At 34.5% G+C, this 12,074-nt stretch overlaps 1 protein-coding gene across 1 annotated transcript in view; it reads right to left on the reverse strand.

Moving 5' to 3' along the window:
• Positions 1-9,219, reverse strand: part of LOC137396758 (beta-1,3-galactosyltransferase 4-like) — a 30,812-nt gene extending 21,593 nt beyond the window's left edge. The window contains exon 1 of the mRNA XM_068083067.1: positions 9,166-9,219. The gene's annotated coding sequence lies outside the window, so the exon portion shown is untranslated. The remainder of the gene's footprint in view (positions 1-9,165) is intronic.
• Positions 9,220-12,074: the final 2,855 nt, after the last annotated feature.

Consider the following 12,074-nt stretch of genomic DNA (forward strand, 5'->3'; position numbering starts at 1 on the left):
TGATACTTTCTGATAAAATCTACTAAAATTTGTGCAGGCTCATCTTTAACTTTGACAAGCAGCCATGGCATACTGGTCTAGAGCGTCTGACCTACAAACAACAGGAAGTTGTCTTCCCAGAACGCTAGTGGTGACAGGAACGACATCCAGAATTAAACTTCTCTCTGCAGTTAGGCACGTCTCCAGTTTTCGTCGAGGTTCACTTGCCACTGAACTCAGATTTGTAAAGCCAAGATTACCGAGCCACATTTTTGCAACCATGTTTGTTCAAACATGCTCAGCATCTGCTTGCAGTAAACTAAGCTGACATCACACTCAATTTTCCAAGATTTGCTGAGACACATATACTTGTATAATTGACTTTCATTGCCACATATCATCAAGCATATTGATTTGTCATAAGGTCTCTCACAAACCTTTTCTTTATGCTAATTATGTAGACATGAAGATCGGGTTCTATTTGAGGAAGACCAACAATGTTTGTGCATCCTTTGATAATGTCTGATGTGTTTAGCGATTATTTCTTCGCATCGTATTTCGGTTAGAGTTGATTGTAAAGCGGATGAAAGGTGCATTGATTTCTTTGGTGTTGACGTCAAGCTTTTGTATTAAAAATGTTATTTTAAGATATCGTAATTGGTTGAGTTCGATTCAATGCCACGTGGCCGTTTAAATGGATAAATAAAAGAACAAATAAGAAGGGGTACATTGGACTGAGAAGCACAGTTCTTGACCTCCAGATTAATAGTAAGTGTCAAAATTTTGAACAGTCATACCTCGGCGTATGAGTGTATCAACATACAAAATATTTAAGATATGAGGAACTTTTTGAGCAAAGTTTCAGTTTTCGATACGAGACAAATCGGAGACACATTTGGAACTAAGTTTAGTGTGAGATTAAAACAGCTTTAAGTGAGTGTTTAGCAAGCTAAGTTCATTAAATTTACAGTTTATATTATTTGATGAAACATCACAAGTGTATATTGTTGCCGTAAAACCTCTTTTGAACCACGGTCAGCCGCTACCATCTGTCTTGAAGATATAAGAACTTCATACAGTTCGGTACATAATATTGTTACATTTTACTGCAGACCATAACCTCTAGATAGTTGTTCGTTACTTTGCGAGTGTAACTAATAAATAAGAACAATGAAAAACATGTTTTCAATTGTGATATCCGATCTTAGGGAGTTTTTTTAGAGGTTGAGAACAGATTAATTTGTTTTTGGTTAATTTATAAAAGAAAAAATGGATTTGAGATATGAGAGAGTTAACATAGGAGCTCAATCCCAAAATACATGGAACTTGTATGTCGAAATTTGACTGCAAGCCTAGTTACTGACCTTTGTACAGATTTTGGGAGTAATAGGAGCAAAGAGATCTTGTACTCAAAACTCACAAACTAGTGTACAAGTTTTATACTCCTATCAACTGACCAGTGTACATATTTGGTATGCTTGACTTTTGGTTGGTAAACAAATATTGTATAACCAAACTACTGGTCCGGGAAAACCTCTTGTACGGCTGAACACTGACATCTGTACAAACCTTGTGCATTTAGGTACTGATCTGTGTACAGGTTTTGTACAGCTAAAAACGGTGTACAGATCTTATACATCTAACTACTGACCTCTGTACAGGTTTTTTACGGTAACTATTGGCCCGTGTACAGATTTTGTACAAGTAACTACTGACCCATGTACAGATTTTGTACCTCCAACTACTGAGCTGCCTAAATATCTTGTTCAAGTGATTACTGTTTCATGTATAGATCTTGTACACTTAATTAATAACCGAGGTACAAATCATGTATACCTAATTACTGGCCTGTGCAGACCTTGTACCCCCAACTACTGACCAGCTTACATATCTTGTACAACTGCATAATTACTAAGTCATGTACAGATGTTGTGCAAGTAAATACTGACCCGTGTACAGATTTTGTACCTCCAACTTCTGAGCTGCCTACATATCTTGTTCAAGCAATTACCGTTCTATATATAGATCTTGTATACTTAATTAATAACCTAGGTACAGATCATGTATACCTAGTTACTGGCCTGTGCAGATCTTATACACCCAACTACTGACCTGCTTACATATCTTGTACAACTAATTACTAAGACGTGTACAGATGTTGTACAGCTGACTACTGAGTTGTGTACAGATGTTGTGCAGCTGACAACTGGTACCTATACAGATCTTGTGCGATAAAGCGACTAACCCAGTTACTGATCTTAAACAGCTAACTACTGACAAAGATAAAAGTTGTGTACTTCTATTACTCACCAGAATACAAATTTTGTTTTTATTCTCTCTGATTGGTGTACGGAACACGCATTACTAAACACTGGCTAGTATATCGGTGTAAAACGCTTCTTTGTATTTCTTCTCATTATAATCACACATTGTTGCTATTTATTTTAAGAACTTTATACATTCAGAATTAGGTTAGGAAAAATCATTGTTTAACAAACTGTCATTCTCATACTGGGTAAAGTAGCATAGTTGGTAGGAAGGTGATTATATGGGGCTGATCAAATGCTTAGAGATACATGTACATAATTGATGAGAAACAATGTATCAAACTACAGCTTACATGATATATATACCATATATATCATATATATATATATATATATATATATATATATATATATATATATATATATATATATATATATATATATATATATATATATATATATATATATATATATATATATATATCTAACTAATAACATAAAACTATATGCTAGGCTAATAGCAAGCAACTCTCACTACTTCTCATTGTTTATAAGACAAAACACTTTTCTCATGATATGTAGTTTGAAAGTTAAAATGGCAAATGTTGTTATATGTTAAATACAAATCAATTTTCTGTCCAAAAAGGTTTTTTTATTACCTGGGCAACGCTGGGTAACACAGCTAGTAAATATATATATATATATATATATATATATATATATATATATATATATATATATATATATATATATAGATACTAGTAATCATAGGTAGAGTATCATGTTATACCTTAGATGATATACATACTAGTAACCGTAGGTACTGTACAGTATCATGTTGTACCTTAGTTGATATACATACCAGTAATCCTAGGTAGAATATCATGTTATAAATTAGATGATATACATGTACATACCAGTAATCATAGAATGTAGGTATTTAATATTGAAGCCTTGTATATATACATGTACATATATTTATAAATAAAAATGGATTTCTCACCATGGTTTACCCATGTGGGTGGTAATGTTTACTGAGAATTGAGTCTCCTATCAGAGACCTGGGAGTTTGAGCACTCGCCTCAAGGTCTTAGCTGTTCCCAATAATGAACTTTCTGCAAATAACTTATCTTGACCTTTTTCGGTATTTAGCCAAGCCACATTTGATGTGCAGGTAGTATATATGTGTTTAAATGGATGCCACCATTTTTGTGGCAATATACGGAGCAAGCTGTTTTGCGGTTAATACATTCTAGAATTGTGCTAAATGCTGAGGTGCAGAGTTCTTGACACGATTGTGAGATTTTGTCTATCACTTGAATATTTATTGATGATTATCGCTATCTAGATATTTATCTAGATAGCGATAAAAATATAAATAAATAAGAATGCAGTTTAAAGCTTTAATGATCTGGTCAGTTATTTGTGTGTTCAATCTTTCATTTATTCATTCATTCATTCATGTGGGTGTCGGTAATTATTGCCACTTTGCGCAAAATATAGCTAGTAGCTGTCGGTCCAACATATGACCATTTAAACTTAAGAATATACTGACCCCTGCATCTAGTTTTATGCTAATAGTTAGAATGAAGTTTTATGCCTTTATTAGCCGCTGAGAGCCAAGGTATGATGAAAATTGATTTCACCTTTTGATAAACATTATGGATTTCAAATGAACAGATTTTGCTAACAAAAGAATTCGTTCAGACAGTCAAGAGGCATTTTGAGTATGAGAATTTGCTAAGCTTATAGATTCCCTTGCAAATAGCTGAAGTCAAATCTTAAATATGTAGCTGTCAGTTGACTAGGTCACATGGCTGCCTTTTTTAGAGTCAGTTGTGATTACTCAGATTGCTACAAGCTAGTCTGAACCAATTTTGAAAATCCTACAATTTTACTTTTCAATTAAATTAGTTTTTGCAATGTTTGGTATTTTGTTAAATTGTTACAGTTAGGTTTGCGATTGGATAAGACTACATTAATTTCCAGTTAGGTTTGTGAGTAGACAACACTACCTTTCTTTCCATTTAGGTTTGCTCATGGACACTACCACTGCCCCTTCCTATTATGTTTACAACTAGACAGCGTCACATTCTCTTCCCATTATAGTTACAAGTAGACAACCCCCACCAACCCTCCAGTTAAGTCTGTTATTGGACAAGTTTGCCTTTCTTCCAGCTAGGCTTGCTATTGGACAACACCCTCTCCTCCCTTCAAGTTCTGTTTGTCATTGGACAACACCCTCTCATTCCTTCTAGTTCTGTTTGTCATTGGACAACACCCTCTCATTCCTTCTAGTTCTGTTTGTCATTGGACAACACCCTCTCATTCCTTCTAGTTCTGTTTGTCATTGGACAACACCCTCTCATTCCTTCTAGTTCTGTTTGTCATTGGACAACACCCTTTCATTCCTTCTAGTTCTGTTTGTCATTGGACAACACCCTCTCATTCCTTCTAGTTCTGTTTGTCATTGGACAACACCCGCTCATTCCTTCTAGTTCTGTTTGTCATTGGACAACACCCTATTCTCCGTTCCAGTTAGGTTTCCTATTAGACCATACCACCTTTTTTCTAGTTAGGTTTAGTACTCAACAATACCACCTGCTCTTCTAGCTAGATTTTCTATTACACAGCCCCTCAATTAATCATACAATTATAATTGCAGCTGTAAAAACTAGCTAAAACACCTCTAGACTAGTTAGATTGAATTGGAATAATTAACAAGCAAAAACATTAATAGGTAGCAAGCAATAAGCCATGAACAAGCAATAAGCTATGCAAACTTCCGCAGAAGGCTACTTGAGTGCGGAGTGAAGCTTTTGAACAACACAATTACATGTTTATTGCAAGAGTCCATTGAATGAATAACCACTGTCAATAGCCAACTTAATCCGTTGAAGAATGACCTTCTCTTGCTATTCTATCCGAGCGTTACCTTTGATTGCTGTATACTATATTTTATAATACAACGCTAGTCCATATAGATTTCAAGTTAATTTGTCTCACACATTGCTACAAGCTGTTGTTTCCAAAACAATAAATGCTAGAAAAATTCACATTTTGGAAATTGTTTAACATTGGCTGCCGTTACTAGTTTATCGTTCAGCTAGCCGCTACAGCAGATCAAATATGTCAGTATGTCTGGACCTGTTCTTGCTTGCTGGATAACATCTCTGTACTGCTGAGAAATGGGCTCTAGCAATGCAAAAGCTTGTACTCCTTAATACCTTTTGCATATAGTTTGATAGAAATGGCACAAATCAATAAGAATCATACCGGCTCGAATGACGCCCAGTCTAAAAAGGTTTGCCTTGTGGTGCTCCTGCTCTAGTAAAAAGTTCATCTTGATAATCACAGAATGGAATTTAAGGATAGAAATCTTTTTTGAATTTTTGATGGAGATCACCGAAATTGACCAAAGTGACATACCCCATATCTTGCAAAAGAACTTCAAATATGAGGAATAAGGGCAGAGATACCTGAGATACCAGACTGAGATACAAAGATGCAGCTAAATGCAAGATGACGCTGAGGGAACTAGACATAAGCAGATGGCAAAAGATAGTGAAAACAGAACTGCATAGAAATCAGTGATAGATCCTAAACCATAAAACAGTCATCGTCGAAATGACTGACTGGCAATGACTGAATGAGATAGAGACTAGTTTATAATTCAAGTAACAGCTTGCTTGTGTTGACTAGCCTATCAGGTGTAAAGAGTGTAATGTCACTGCAGAGTAATACCAGATGTGTGTAATGGAGAAACATTCAATGCCTTCTATATGTATATTTGCCTTTACCAAAGCTACCCGTGGCTGATAGCTTGCAATACATCTTAGTAGAAGTGTTAGGGAGCTGCGGTTGTATATATTACTGGTTGGGGTTTGATTGTTGGAAAGCTTACTGATGGTAACAAAAAGGGCTCTGGTGGTGACAGAAAGACACTGGTTGCAACATAAATGGCTCTGGTGACAAAAAAGCTCACTGATGGTAACATAAAGGCCATTGGTGGTGACAGAAAAAGACGGAATGTGATAGAAAAGAATCTGGTGGTGACAAAAAGGCTACTGGTGATGGCAGAAAAAACTCTGGCGACAAAAAATCGCTGATGGTAACAGAAAGGCCACTGGTGGTGACAGAAAGGCTACTGGTGATGGCAAAAATAGTGTCGCTAACAGAAAGGGCTCTTCTACCAAGTCAACAATTCAAATTATTCTGCTAAAGCGAGACTCATCATGAGATAAAAAAGATTTCTAGAACATTCTATGATCTGTTCTTGATGGGTTTGTGAATTTCTTTCAATATACAGATACTAAAGCATGAACGGACCTCATAGTTGTTTATATTGTTGATATTATAGGTTGATTCAATAAAATCAACCTAAATATAGCAAAGTTTATAATATTTCAGTTTTAAACATTTATTCTTTTGTTTATGAGTTCATATTTAATTCCTCCTTAATAAACACAATTGTTACACTAGCACCTACTCAGCCTTCTTGTGTTGATGAAAGAAAGTTATTTGTGTTAACTGTTCACTTTGAGGTACATGTATGTATACTGGTATGACTGTCATATTATTTAAAACTTCTATATACATGTATATAGAAGTTTTAAATAATTTTAAATACTTTTTATAAAATTATTTAAAATTTAAAATTCGGAAACTTTTCACGTTTTGAATAGCAAAACAAGTGAAGCTATTACTTTTGCTAACCTAGCAACCTTAATTATGATTTTAAAAACTTGCAAATAAAAAGGTAAATAAAAATAATCTTGGTTTTAAAATTTTATCAGAGTTTATAATGATTTTTTGTCTAAGACCGTTTCTAACAGATTATATTTAAAAAATACTACACTTTTGAAAATAGAACCATCTTTTTGTGCATGATGGTATCAATAAAAATATTGCAGCTACTAAATCTGACCTAATTTCACATACATACATGTGCATACATGCATTTATATTAAGTAACGTCATAACAAATCTGGTTTGATTTCAGTGACAAAGCTTGAAACACTTTCATTATGTTTTCCAATACCTCGGCAATCTCATGTGATGGGAGAGATCATTGGGTGATACGATAAAGTGCAGAGAGTAACTATCTGTGCAATTATTTGATTGGTGATTGGTTGATTGGTGCAGGTGTTGATTGGTGATTGGTTGATTAGTTCAGGTGTTGATTGGTGATTGGTTGATTGGTGCAGGTGTTGATTGGTGATTGGTTGATTAGTTCAGGTGTTGATTGGTGATTGGTTGATTAGTTCAGGTGTTGAAGTGAATTGATAAGCTACATGTTCTGAGTTCAAATCCAAAATGGAGTAATCTTTTTATGAGAACCTCCAGCCATGGCTTCAGACAGTTGAACAGACAGACAGACAGACAGACAGAAAAACACGGTTTTTATTAAAGTATAAACTATCCTTATATTCTGACACACATTTTTTATTTAGTAAAAATGATAAATACATAACTTAGTCGGTGCGCAGCTTTCATACCAATAATCAAGCAGCTTCCATATATAGCTAGAATTCTATATAGCTAGGATTCCATGTAGCTAAAATTTCTTATAGCTAGAATTCCATAAAGCTAGGATTCCATATAGTTAGGTTTCGATACAGCCAGGAATATATATAGCTAGGATTCCACATAGCTAGGATTCCATATAGCTAATATTCATACAGCCAGGAATATATATATATATAGCTAGGATTCCATATAGTTAGGTAGGATTCCATATAGCTAGGATTCGATATAGCCAGGAATATATAAATAGCTAGGATTCCATACAGCTAGAATTCTATATAGCTAGGATTCCATATAGCTAGACTTCCTTATAGCTAGGATTTCATATACCTAAAATTCCATATAGCTAGAATTTCATATAGCTATGATTCCATATAACTAGAATTTCATATAGCTAGAATTCTATTTAGCTAGAATTCTATATAGCTTGGATTCTATATAGCTAGGACTCCATTTAGCTAAAATTTCATATAGCTAAAATTTCATATAGCTAGGATTCCATAGAGCTAGGATTCCATATGGTTAGGTTTCGATACAGCCAGGAATCTATATAGCTAGGATTCCATATAGCTAGGATTCCATATAGCTAGGATTCCATATAGCTAGAATTCCATATAGCTAGTAGGTAATGGTTTCATCAAGCTAAGAACTTTCCAGTTTGTTTGAGTTGTATGAGAACTCAAGCCAGAATTCCTACCGCTTTACATACACTAAACAAAGGAGAAATAAAAAATGGTTACAAATATCCAACCCAGTGATCGAAAACCGCCACTTGATTTGAAGTTTTGCTGTGGTTGGAGATACTAACTGTTATGCTAATTGTGCTGCAATCATGGTCTCTAATTAAAAAATTAAACCAGATCTTTACAATTTTCTAGCCTAAAAACTAACACCAGATCAAGATCACCCTCTTTTAATGAGCAACACCATTGTTACACCAACCATCTACCATCACTCATAGCACTATCTAGCTAAGTCAAATAGGGTAAAAGAAAATAAATAAAAGTGGTGCACCTTGCGTTCTTTGGGCTTAAAGAAGATTGCTTTTGACACCCAGACACTTTTTCATCATTTAAAATCTTTCCAGAAACCACTTCCCAAACAGTTTTAAAAACAGCCCAGCTATCTGACAGCAATGGAAACAAAACCAGGAGATACCAGCTTTACGTATTCTTTGAGAAAAGCTCTATGCCACTTTTTTGGTATTTGTGCAGGCTCAAAATGAAAAAAAAACAATTTACTCAAGGAATGTAGTTTTTATTTATTGGTTCAGTCAGAAACCTAATATTTGATGAAGACGCTAGCATTTCACCATGGTTATATAGATAAACAAATTGTCTTCAAAACAACAGGAATGGGTAAGCTTGTTGTGGTTTATTCAAGAGAAACTTACCGCGAAGCTGAAGGAGTCCTGCGTGACTAACGACTGTGTTTAGTTATTTCTGCGTATTGACTAGCTAGTCCTACCTCAGGCTCGGATCAATACAATAGACAAGCGTATTCAATGTATGTATTTCTATGACACACTCAATGGAACAATAATCTCATATTTCCATTTGCCTATGACGAGGGGAGACGATGATAATACTATTTGCGCTACTAAGAAGTGCTCTATTCGGTTGATTTGTAATGGAATTTTAGCATTAAATTAAATAAAACTGGCGGCATTTTCAGCACACGTTATGGATTTCAGTCTATTGCTTCAATACAAAAGAAACGTTTCAAGTTCATGTATGGTTTTGAAAGTTTTCCTGTTGAAATATTCTGCTCACCAGCTTATGGTCAGAAATATATTTTTGTTATTTAAGGCGTTATATTCCATTGACTAACTTGCTACTTAATATTCCAAGTAATAATATCCCGTTTAATAACTTGCTTTAAAGTAAAACGCGTTTATAGGATGTGGTATGTTATAAGCTTTTCTCTAGTTTTCAGACTTAAAGATGTCATCTGCATGCATTACATGTAAGCAAATCTAACGAAACAGAAATCAAACCTTTGCTACAGATCATGGGTTTGATAAAATACACTTAAAAGGATACAAATACAACATGATAACGATATACACAATGAAAACAATAAACAAAATGTTTACAATAATAAAAGTGATAATCATTCATCTATCTAAAGCAATATTAAAAAATTGGAAAAAAGATCACATGATGCAGTTTAGAACCCATGACATTAAGCTTTGCCAACCAGCATCCCACTACCAGCACCAATTGTTAACCTTCGATGGTTATAGAATTATTGCGCACATAATTATTCTCTGTGCTTTTTAGGTACCAGGTGCCAATCTTTACTATAGTGAGATTAAGTTTATCTGCTTGTCCAAAACCTTGCCTATAGATTGGGAAAAAAGATAGCTTTCAACAGGTTTCGAACTCTCAACTCTCAGCTTGGTAAACCAAAACTCTACCACCTCAACCTATTGACCACCTTGCATGTTATTGTATTATTGTGCATGTGCTTATTTGCTGTGCTTTATTGCACACTTGACAATCTCTTACGACACCAGATAACCAAGTAGAAACTATTTTTAAAAATCTTCAGGCTATGGCTTTTGTTTATGCATCGCACAAACATCTGTTTAAGCGCTTATTCACAATCAATGAAGCATACAAGACTTCGTTATTGTTTATGATTGTGTACACAACTCAGAGTAAAATCTACCGTGTTTTTCGTAAAACTGTGAGTGGAATTTGAATGCCTGATCTTTCCCCATCACATCTCAAAGCATAGGGAATCGCCTACCCTTGCACATAAAGGATTGGACAACTCCCTTAAATTCAAGTGGTTGTATTATATAAAAACAGTGATGACTCAGAGGTTGTAAGGTTTGGCAAGTTTGAGCCACACTGTCACAGTAATCAGTCTGTAGCATACGATCTTATATTTTTCTGTTTTTAACTTTGCAGGGTGATCACTCTTTGCTTACTTTAAAATACGGTTTGGCTCCAGGCCTTCCGCAAGGTAAATAAAAATATTTTTGAAAACTCTGGCTAGTTTATGAAACCCGGCTTCTAAAACACTTTCTTGTGGGCTACCTGATTAAAAATGAACAAATATCTAGGCATAAAAAATTGTAAATAGTTGACTCTTACAGGATTTCAACTTTTTCAAAAGCACATTTTAATCTTTACCTGTTTGTTTTAATACAATCAATTTAATTAAAGGTAATTTTAATTTAAAACTAATGTAGAAGCTATTAAAAATAATGGTTAACCTACATATAGAAATTTATTTGGCTAAACAACTTGCTGGCTCAAGTTGATTTTTAAAACTTGTTGAAAAAAGAAAATAAAATTCCTAAAGAAATTTAACAACATCAGACAGCAGTAAACTGTTTTGACAAAATGAGCCCTGACTGCCTAACCTCTGAGGTAGTCATATCTTATCTGCAATCTTTACTCTAATAAAAGGCCACTGTCGGTATATTTGTCTGTCACAAGCCAGGGTTAGTTACTTCATTAGTAAAAAGTTGCATCATGCTAGAATAGAACATCAAACCTTTAACTTAGTGGACTGGCGTTCTATCACCTTCACCAATCAACCATTGCCTAAATACTTATAATAGTTGTTGAGATAGTTATTCGCTGTACTTTCGTGGTACACCTGACTATCTCTTTCAGGGCAATAGATAGCCAGGCTTTGGCTACCAACACTTCAACACCTGAACTAATCATCTGCCTTCCAGGTTTCCAGAATAACTTTGCACATATTTATTATCTCTGTACACCTTATGCTCTCTTAGCCAGGGTACTTGTTCTTATTAATGTATCATTTATAAATATATTAACTGCAGTTGTTGTTCTAGCTTACTAGCGACATTTGTAAAAAACCTGGCTTGCTACACACTAAATTATTAAATTCATCTGGGATCTATTTCAAAGCTATTTACTGCTATATGAAAACAATTTAAAATTTCTACGAGCTGTAGTTTGGAGACAGGCTGGGATGTAACAGTTTCTGACATTTAGAGCTATCGACAGCCTCCTTTTGAGTTACACATAGACTACAAATAACTGGAAGTGCTGCAAGCTAAAAGGTATTGTTACTCTATGACTGTTAGCATGCTTGCTGAACAAATAGCTATGCTGTCAAAGATTTGACAGTATAGCTATAGCTATATATATAACTATATTTAGCTATATATGTATACAGCTATTGCTATATATAATCACAATGGCATATAGCTATATATAGCTGTATATGGCAAATAGCTATATATAGCTATAGCTATATATAGCTATAGCTATATATAGCTATAGCTATATTTAGCTATATTCGCTATGATCTAAT

Source organism: Watersipora subatra, chromosome 5 (genome assembly GCF_963576615.1).
Source record: "Watersipora subatra chromosome 5, tzWatSuba1.1, whole genome shotgun sequence".
NCBI lineage: Eukaryota > Metazoa > Bryozoa > Gymnolaemata > Cheilostomatida > Watersiporidae > Watersipora > Watersipora subatra.